The following is a 10,784-nucleotide window of genomic DNA, read 5'->3' as shown; positions in this document are numbered from 1 at the left end:
TAGTCCTTCCGATCAAAGATGCAAGTGGAAGAAGCAAGACAGACCCTCCAGAAGGGAGGAGCTGAGGCAATAGGCATTCAGACAAAATGAGACAGCCTTGCCTCGGAGCCTCATTTTAAAGCACTGTCAATTAAATATGGCATGTGGCACAAGTGCATCATAAATTGGTTTATTATAGTCCAACTACTGCTGCACTTTATGATCTGAGATGTAACGATGTTCATGACATGTTTTATATTTAAGGCTACTTTTAATTAAATTTACAACATTGCACAGTGAAAAGATACCATACTTTTTATAACCTCAGAGCTCTGTGCCCCACCTCTATTATACGCTGAAGGTAACAACCCTTCTGCAAAGGATATACCTTTGCAGCACTGATTATACGTAGCTTATCCTCCAGTCTCCTCTTTCCTCTCTGTCATCTCGCCTGATAAACTGAATAAGAAAATAAAAATCCTTCAACAGGGTGTACTGAGTGGGTGACTGTATTGTATTTCGGGTCAAAAGCAGGACGATGGAGGGCAAAGGACATGAGAAGAGTCAAATTTGAGAAATTAAGAAAAATCTCAGTAAAGGTTTCGTTAAATAAATATGGGTAATTTTACTACACAATGAGACAGTATTGTTCTTCTGCTGAGGTGGGGCTTTCAACAATAACAGATATTTGTAAATTCACTGATACAGTTTACACAAAACCAATATGCACACCGCATGTGGCCTGTGCACCTATAATCTTACTAACAGACGCACATTGAAAAAAAAATGGTTCAGTTGCATAAACACATCCTGTTTTTTGTTCTTTTTAAACAAAAATTATTTGTTTGTGTATGTGTGTGTGTACTGTACACACAGAGTCTTGGTGCCCTCTAGTTGTGTTGTTTCTCATGATTATGTTACATGAAATGCATCTAGTGGGAAGTGGGTCAATAAATTCAAAATGTAACTAAACAGCGACTCCTCCTTTCCTCTGCAACCCCCTTTTCATATGTTTTCTCCATTTCACTTCATTCTAATATTTTGCAACCCCTCGCTTAAGATTAATAAGTGGATTTTGTGTATTTCTCCTGTTTGTTTTCTTAGCACTTTCAGCTGCATAAGGATTCAAGAGTTAGGAATTAGCTGCTCATAGTTATCATAATAATAAATAATAGTACATTTGATCTTAAATATGTTAAAAATGAGAACACTGGGGATGGTGTGTACAGGGGAGAAAAAATAATCAAGGAAGCAAAAGGGGAAAGCAAGAAAGTTTCTTTATTTACTTCAGTTGCTCATCCTAAGACACATTTTATACCTGCTTTATTTAAGTAAGTACACGCCTCAATAAGCTTATTACTGATTGCAATTATATATCTTATAAATATAAACTCTGTTGGACATTCAATTTCAGTTGTGTTTCCATATCTTTGAAGTAATTTTGCTACAAGCTTCACATTTCCTAAAAGTATATAAACAAATAAATACTGAACTGAATGTAGAATATTGGTAATTCCTTTTTTAGTGATTATCTTTCAGGAAACACAGATAAAGGTTCCAAAGCATTTGACGAGCAGTTAATAAAATTGACTGGTTTTTATATGTAGCACTTTTCTACTCTAACTGAACACTCAAAGTGCATTTGTACAACTTGCCTCGTTCACCCATTCACAGAAGCACTTATTTCTATCCTTTTTCTTTCTATGTAAGTGCTTCCTGTCTAAAATTCACACACAATCATAATCCGATGGATGTATCCTAGAGCAACTTGCACTGGGGGCTACTGAGCGCTCTGGAACCTCTGCGGGGTCCCAATATTGGCGAAGCTTTCTGGAAACAGCGTGGTGGTGGACTGGACACAGTGGAGGAAACTTTGGGTTGCTCTCCCGTGACGAGGCTACCGTGGTATAGTGACTGGGACAGACTGGGCATCTCGGTCTGGCTACCGAGCGATATCATCCAGCGGGGAAAGGGGGAAGACAACACTCAAGACAACACTCAGGACAACAACTAGGGCTAGAGGCAAGCCTGCAGGCTGGAGGAACATACTGCCTAAAAGCCCAGGCCCAGCGGCGGCCCTCTGATGGCAGGCCACATTTGACGGTTGATCGTATTGCTGCTGTAAGTTGGTAACTTCTATGTAAAAAGGAGAAGTTTTGTATATCATCGTATCCCCAATTTCACCTAGCAACTGTAGGTCACCTCCAGCTTGCCAGCTTGATGGGTAACACACATTTTTCCCCAGCAACCAGTGGCTGCCAAGTTACTTCAACATCAAGTAAAGAGACAAAAATTAGTATCACTCAATAATGAGGAATTGATGGATGTCATATAAATGCATTTTATCATGCACATTTATATGCAGCCAATATGTGTGCAGCATATTTTAACAGTAATAATCTGTTTCATTTTCTTACAGTGCTTTGGGAGCAAGTAATAGTCATAGTAAAAACAAAGAGTAATAATCAGGTTTTGATCTCCTGGGCCTTAAGACAGATCAAAGTATAACACAGTAAAATAAAATTCATTTGCTATTCAGTCTACTCCAAGTTCCTTCGCTTATTTATATAATGAAAAAAATGAGAGTTAATAATTTCCTACATTATCATCAGTCTTGAGAGAATTGAAATGCATATTTTCACCGTAAGGGTTCTCAATAAATCACTGCCTGTGTATGAACAATCAACAAAAACACAACAAAAACAACAGCAAAAAAAAAAACCCTCAATATGTTTTGCAAGACACACATAACTCCTATTATAATGTATCATTAATTCTTTCTCATTATTCCCAGAGCTGATTCTGATTTTTTTTTTATAAAACTCAGTCAGCCTAAATCATCAGAAAAGGGTTGAAAAGGGTGAAATAAACTCACTGGGACATTGAAAGTATTGAGATTTTCTGCAGAGGAAATGTTCATTGCTATCTTGTCATATTGACCAAGTCCCCTGCCCTTCTCTGTTTAACCCACCTAATTTTCTTCCCAATATACAAGTGTCACCCTCAACATTGTGTAATTATATATGACTAGGTAGAAATTTTGAGCAGGACAATGTATGAGCCTTGGCTTATGGATCCACACTTGAATATGACAGTGATAAACATATTAAAATGAAGCCCACTTGTGATGACTAATTTCATTGGAAATGTATTCAACTCAAAAGAAAATTAAGAACTTAACTATCGACCACTAAAGATATCGACTGACCTCGGAGATACAGTTCTTCTTCATCACTTATCTGGTTATTGAGCGTGTGATGGCAGCCTTCATGGATTTAAAAACAGGAGACAGTAACTTCCCTTTTTTGCATAATGAAGATGATCAAGTGAAAACAGATATTTGGCCCTTATGGAGTTCTGGCAGCTACTTTTAAACAATGACTGCACACAGCTAAAAGCAATTATGATATAGTGTAAAGAATTGAACCCAGTAAGTCTTGATGGTGTGATGTGAAGGTGAAAGGCCATTTAGACACCGTTTCATCCATAGTTCCAACTGTACTAATTTTGGTTGGATTTTAGTGTAGTCACTACAGTTTCTTTGATAGCACTTACTTGGATATATCTTACTTTGTGTCTGAAATCTACTTTACAATAAAATATAGTAGTTCAAATGTTCTTATAAGTGACATCTATGTCCTTGATTATCACACCAGATTACATTACAGTAATAGTATTGAAACACACACAAAATAGTGAAACCATTCATAAATCTATCCAAAAAAAAAAAAAAAAAACTACTAAAAGTATTTTTCATTTTGCTAACAAACTAAAGTGCATTCACCCAATTCTACTACAACTGGAGATTGAGAGCTAGTGTTGATCTCCCTTTGTGGGGAAGTATTGCCTGAGTTCAATGTCAAACTTCTTTGTTCCTCCCACATCATCAGTTGGTCATTATGAAGCAAAGACTGGGGAGCCTCTTTTTTTGGACGAATGTTACCTCTAATCGTAAAAATATTGAGCACACAGGGAGGCTAACATTTTCCTCACTGTTCCTCCCACATCATCAGTTAGTCATTATGAAGGCTGAGTCATTAGTACGCAGACAGATCGTTAATGCAGAGACAGATCATTACGAGAGCCCAGCTCTTTGTCCTTATTGAGCAGGGAAGTATTATTTTCACACCTGAGGGTCATTTATCGTTGTGACAGTGAATGGGAGAATAGAGCTGGATTTATGGACGAAAGTTCTCTAAAAAAGCCACTGTTGTCTCATCTCAGTTTGATTATGCGATAGCATAGGGGAACTATCAGAATCGGTGATGGGCTGATATTATTAACAGACCAGTGTTCGTGGTCTATGGTGTTTTTATTTATTTATTTTTAAAACATTATTGGGTATTTGACTCATAATGTATATCACAATTTTTCCCCCTAAATCTCTTTTAAAATCTTTTTTCAGCCTGTATCACTGCATAATGCCGTCAGCCAATTGGTCATTGCTAGTATCATCTATGATGCTAACACAGCACAGTAACCATTCACGCTTGTACATGCTGTGAGGCAGGCCTGTACCAGGTTTGAAATCTGAAATCACACATGCTTTGTCAGCTGTGATGTCACCACTGGATAGAATGACAGAGAGCCTGTAAGACTGACTGTAATTGCTGCAAACAATGCCACTAGACATCCAATCAAATGCATTTTGATGGCTCACATGGCACAGATTTGGATGTTAATAACTTCAGCAAAATCCACAGTGCCATGTTGAGTCATATTAATGACAAAATGTAAAATTCTTCACTTGCAGTCTGAGAATGAAAGACCAGGATGCACTGTCTCTAGCCGAGGGAGTATTAGTACCATCAAAAACTGAAACTTGAAAAAGTAACTGTTTACAAGTTTTTGCAGAGTAAACTGAATGTAAGATGTGAGAAATTGTGCACTACCTGAAGGCCAGCTGTAATAATATTAATCAAGTACAATAAGTGAACTCTCAATCAGCTTCACTAATATTTTAATATCCTGCAGCATGACTAGAACCATTGAAGTAAGAGCCGTGATGATGTTGGAAATGCTTTAATTTTAAAACTGCCCATCTCTCGTCACATGGCTTCTCCCTTTACTGTGTTACAAGGATTCCTTTTACACTGTGACAAATCTGAGCTGTGACAAACCGTGTAAACACCGTGTCTTATCCTTCTGTCTGATACTCTCTTCTTCATCTCTGCATTAGCTATTTTGGTGTGTCATCTGTCTGTCACAGTCCTTATCTCCTTTGCTTTCAGCGCCTGTTCTCTCTCATCCCATTTAGAAAATCCATACATCCCTGTATCCATCCAGCCATCCATACATCTATCCATCCATCTTCTTAACTGCTTATTTACTTCAGAGTTGCAGAAGAGTTGGAGCGCATAGGGTGAGAGGAGGGGAACATCCTGAACAGGTTGACAAAAAAAGAAAGAAAGCAAACCTAAAATCAGACCAAATATCTATTTTTAATGTGGTTACCTTTTCATAAATACGTATTTATCAATGAGTTTATATAGACTTAACAAATTACTTGAATACATGAAAACAGATGCTGCTGACAGTTTTATTTATGATGACTATTATTGCTATAACCCCAGGTAAATGTGTGTCTTGAAAATGTTTTTTTTTTAAAGAAATGATTTGCCTTTGTGACATTTGAGAGTCACTAAGCTAGGCTAGCTAGAAATAGATTCATCTAATTGCCCCCTAAACCCAACAACTGGTTGTGTCACCCTGTGGAGGAATAACTGCAATCGAGCATTTGTGGTAACTGGCAATAAATCTTCCACAGTTCTGTGGCTCACTCTTCTTTGCAGATTTTTTTTTAAATTCAGCTACACTTGAGGGGGGGTGGGGGGGTTAAGCATGAATGACCTGTTTAAGTCAATGCCAAACCGTTTTAATCGGCTTTAAGCCCAGACTTTGATTAAGCCACTCCAAAACCTTTATTTAGATTTTTTTAAGCCATTCAGAGGTGGAGCTGCTGGTGTGTTTCAGATCATTGTGCCGCTGCATAACCCAAGTGTGCTTAAGTTTCAAGGCACAAACTGAGGGTTAGACATTCTCCTTTCTGACGTTTTGGTAGTGAGCATTCATAGTTCCATCAGTTGCAGCAAGTCGTCCAGGTCCAGATGCAGCAAAGCAACCCCAGCCTCTTTGTAACCTTTCCAGACTGATAGATGTCTGTGACTTTGATTATCAGCTGTTTAGATGTGGCTTTATGTGTTACATTTTGAGATCTTTTAAGTTCACTTTGTCAGGACCAGGTAGTTTGGATAGTCTTTCCCTTAATAAATAAAATCATCATTTAAAAAGTGCATTTTCTATTTACATGGGTTATCTATGATTAATATTGTTTGATTTTTTTTGCGACACTGCATACATCTTTTTTGCAAAACACATAAAAGTGATAAATTTTACAAGGGTTAGCCACAGTTGATGGATCCACATGTTCAATTTAGCATAGTTTTTTTTACACCAGATTTAATCCTGATAGAACCATTACAGCGATCTTTCATGAGTTAAACAAATATGTTAACCACTACACTATAGAGGAACTAACTACATAACTATATATATATATATATCAAATAAACAGAAACAAACAGAAATTGGTTAAGTCTAGACTGCCTGACATGCAGGCTTTTTTGTGAACATGCAGAGGCAGAGAGGGAGAGAATGAATACCAGTCACAGGCCGGTGTGTTCATTCTGTGTTCTGGTGGAAACTAAGGTAAGCCATTCAGTTGCTGCATTCAGACAATCATATGAATGATTACGCATGTTCTCATTGTTCAATAAAAGTCTAAACCTGTTTTAAAATGAAATATACATATGTAAAGAAATGACTCTTTAGCTTTATTGTGTTTCAGGTTTTTGTTCAGCTAGTCTGCTGTCTTGATAATGGAGTATCAAATATATGTGAAAATGACTGTAGAGAGTCAGATCATTGACACAAACCTTTTTATTTCTAAACTCCCACCCGCGTATATGTCAAACCCTTTGCTATGGGTTAATCAACCCTGTCTCATAGAGACGAGTGATGGCTAAAGGATCGTAATTTCCTCACACCATCATGCCACTTACTCTGTGATGAAACTGATCTCACTATGTCGATGGTGTTGCTATTACCTCTTATTGTATGTTTGCATAGATTTGAGTTGGATTTTTCTCACTAACGTCCACTTAAATTCTACACAACAGGTTTATTAGGTTATATTTTACAGGTGTGCCTATTTTCCATTCCGTTTCAATAAAGCATGTGTGTGTGGCTATAGAAGTGAAGGGCAAATACAGTTTCCTCTCATATCAAACCAGATTTTCTTCTCGTGAGGACTGTTTCCACATCTCTGAAAGCTATAGACGTAAACCCCTGCAGGGTCTGAACTTTTCCCAGCTGGCTGTATTTGCTGTAATATGAAATGGAATCAATATGGTCACCATGCAGAAACACATTCACCACTTACTTTAGGTTCATTTCATTCTCCAACCACTTTATTCCTTCTCCCTTTAAGAAGGGATACATAGTGATGGCATGGTGGGGGATGGGTATATGCTAGTCCTTCTTACTTACACACACACACACAGACACAAACACACACAATTTAGAAACATGCACACCGTGGCCATTCATCCAGGCAGTGAGTTGAGTAATGAGTGGTTTTAGTGAAGAGGACAGCTCACCTTCTTACCAACCCTTCTCAAGGAGACTTCTGATCATTGTTGTCAACTACGGCTAAGCACGTTAAATGGATACTCAACTGTCCGAGGTTGTGTGTATATGTGTGTAATCTAAAACAGAGAGAAATGTGTGCATGTGTGAAATCAGCAGAATGAGGAAACTGAGTGCAAGTTTATGTCTTTTTTCATATGTGTGTAAAATAGATTGTGTCCCTGGAATTGTGTTTGTGTATGTCAGAAAGTGCTACTCCCCAGCACCTTACATCTGTCTCCCATTACGATTAGGACAGACCCACTGATAGATGTATAATGGACTTTCCTTTCTGTGTGTGTGGGTGTGCACATGTGTGTGAGGGAGCATTTAGCAGCCAATCAATCACAAGCTGTCAGATGGGTAAGAGTGGGGAACAGTGTCAGCAAAGGTGACACACACACACACACACACACACACACACACACACACACACACACAGAGAGAGAGAGAGAGAGAGAGAGGATCAGAGAGATTATTTAAGCATTCAGGTACAGCATCTATGTTCCCAGAGTCTAAGCACATCACTACTTTACCTTAATATCCGCCACAAAAGTTTTTCACATAAATAAAACAAAAGTGAACCATGGCTCCTATCAGCAATTTCTGTTTTGAATTCTCTATGAAAAGTTCAGGTAAAAGTTAGGCCACTAAAACGTGTTTAACAAGTGCAATAAGCTTGTAGTCATGGTTATGAAAGAAATGTTTACAGGTTTTAACACACTGAGTGGTTGTGGGAGGCAGGATGCAAACTATTAGGATGTTGTAAATTAGAAGAACACTAATTTAAGAAGGTAATTATAAACATTGTTTTGTGTGTATTTTGAATGCACAGGATTTTTTTCCCTGTCAGCTCCATCTTGGCAATGAAACATTTGCCTCACTTCATACAGAGGATTGTAATCATACAGATGGACTGATCATACTAGAGTTCATTATTTTATTCATTTTTAACAATCCTAACTAAACTGAAAATACAATTTAGTTAAATTAATGTTTACAGGTGTGTAAAAATGAATCAAACTACTTGAAAAAATAAAATACACATATTTTCTTTAGAAATTAACTCCTAATTAAAGCTGCTGTCATGTCAGATTTGGTTTGATATCAACTTTGTACTATTTTATTGTATTTTCACCAGAGCATAAATTTATTATTTTAAATAAATTTTGGTATTTCCTAAATTCTTGTGTAGGTTCTGTGACTTTATCCTGCAGTATTGATGAGATGATGTAATTATGCTAAAGCATTTTCTTTTTGGTAGCAACTAAATATTCGGCCATTTAACACAATTTTATTTTTTATTTCATTTGACTGAGCCATATGATATTATACTGGTCAGTTTCATCTCATTTTTATCTAGGTCACATTGTTGCTAAGGAAATATGCAATCTAGCAAATGTTTAACAAACGTTCATTCTTTTTATCATTATTATGTGTTTAATTCAGTTGTCTGTGAGCCCTGACTTCCCAGGTGTAGGCAATGTTCCCAGTTTTTTTCTCCAAAGCCACAACTTTACATCAGTGTGATATGTTCCTCTTTCCGGCTTATGGTGCTACGGTCCCTCAGTGAAGCCAAAGATCATTCAATGCACTTTGAGAAAGCTGATTTACCACCTGTAGTATTTGCAAGATGGTATACTCTATGTGCATAGCTGTATTCATCTGCTCTACTTTATTTCCTCTCTCTCACATATACAGTTAGGAACTAGTTTACTGTGATTCGGGTTAAAAGTAAAAGAGCCTGTGTGTATGCATTTTCAAAGTTTTTAAATCTCACTGCACAGGATTTTAGATAGTAGCCACAATTAACTGTAACATAATATATTGCTATAATTTAACCTACCTAATAATACACACTCAGTCCACATCGAGTACCCTTTGCGCCAGCTGCAGCACTAAGCACCACTGAAACCACTAATTGACTGGTTAGTGGCTATGTATTAAAAAGACACAAAGTATGTATTTCAAAATGAAACTGTCCTTCTGCAGAAACCAAACCAAACCCATGAGTAATTTGTTAACTGGAAGCAAAAACTAACTAAGGGAGTCCCTGGCCTTTTTCATCCCACTAATACACATTAGTCAAATGTGTGCATGTTGTCTGTCAGTCATTATGTGTATGCACAATATGATTGTTATTCTTATTGTGTGCATATCTGTGTGTATTTCTTGAAAATGAGGCGATAAAGTAGACAGGACATCAAAGCAAAGTAGGTTAAGGTGAAACATTGTTATTATTTTGCAGATTTTAGTGATTGTGCTAGTCAGCATCCGTTGTTTCACTGAATGCCTTAAATCTTTATGCTCAAGTAACAGGCTCCCTTTTCTGGCTGCAGTAATTATAACTAGAGGAAAGGTGGCTCTCAAGTGATGCATTGCCAAATAACTCTAGTTTTGTGTATATTCTTTTGGTTCTATTATTTATCTTTTGCAAATTTTGTATTTTTGCCCTCTTTTAATTATTAAATGACAGCAATGTTGAAAACATTCTGAAATATTAGAGTAACAAATAATTTAATAACTTGTAAAAGACCACAAAGGCACCATGATTTTAAATGACTCAGCGTAACATTTTACAGTGTTATTAAAAGTTATCACAATTGTGACGGAGTTATTGCCGTCACGGACCGCAGACAGCCGACATGGCCGCATGCACGCGCAACCCCAAGATTCAACACTCTTCGCGCTGTATTGTTGTGGCTGCGCGTCAACCGGTCAGATAAACGGGGAGGGGTGACAGCTAATAGTTCTGTTGAGCGGTACAGGGGGCGGACAGTATATATTGTCACTTACCTTTAATTAAAAGCCGGGCGCGCAGTCTCCCTGCGATCGCCGATTGCAAGAGCAGCTGGACAAACCGAAGGTGCGGTGTTTCGGAGTTTAAATAGCTGGTTGGCGCGCGCTTGGTGGGTCACGTGAACTGCATTATTTTTTTGTTTGCGTTTTTCCGTTTTTACGAGACACGGTAAGTTGCCTAAAAGTATTCCTAAACACATATATGATTATTATGGCACATATGCTGGAAATAAGAAGAGTAAAGTACTGTTTTGTGAAGAAAATTGCCTTGATGGATAAATATTATGCCTAGTGGGAGGGGCAACGGAGTGTACAGGGAG

At 37.6% G+C, this 10,784-nt stretch overlaps 1 long non-coding RNA gene across 3 annotated transcripts; it reads right to left on the bottom strand.

Moving 5' to 3' along the window:
* Nucleotides 1–4,931: 4,931 nt before the first annotated feature.
* Nucleotides 4,932–10,545, bottom strand: LOC109204761 (uncharacterized). Of its 3 annotated transcripts, none has more exons than XR_002064250.2 (4): nucleotides 10,462–10,545; nucleotides 7,638–8,017; nucleotides 7,421–7,522; nucleotides 4,932–5,360 (listed from the first exon to the last, which is right to left on the bottom strand). It is a non-coding gene; the product is annotated as an uncharacterized LOC109204761 (long non-coding RNA). The 3 variants fall into 3 exon arrangements; XR_002064251.2 differs by having other exon boundaries at nucleotides 7,421–7,518; XR_002064249.2 differs by lacking the exon at nucleotides 7,421–7,522.
* Nucleotides 10,546–10,784: the final 239 nt, after the last annotated feature.

This window comes from Oreochromis niloticus, linkage group LG13 (genome assembly GCF_001858045.2).
Source record: "Oreochromis niloticus isolate F11D_XX linkage group LG13, O_niloticus_UMD_NMBU, whole genome shotgun sequence".
NCBI classification, from domain to species: Eukaryota; Metazoa; Chordata; class Actinopteri; order Cichliformes; family Cichlidae; genus Oreochromis; species Oreochromis niloticus.
Note: the sequence above shows the minus strand (reverse complement) of the source record. Positions and strands in the feature narration are given on the sequence as shown.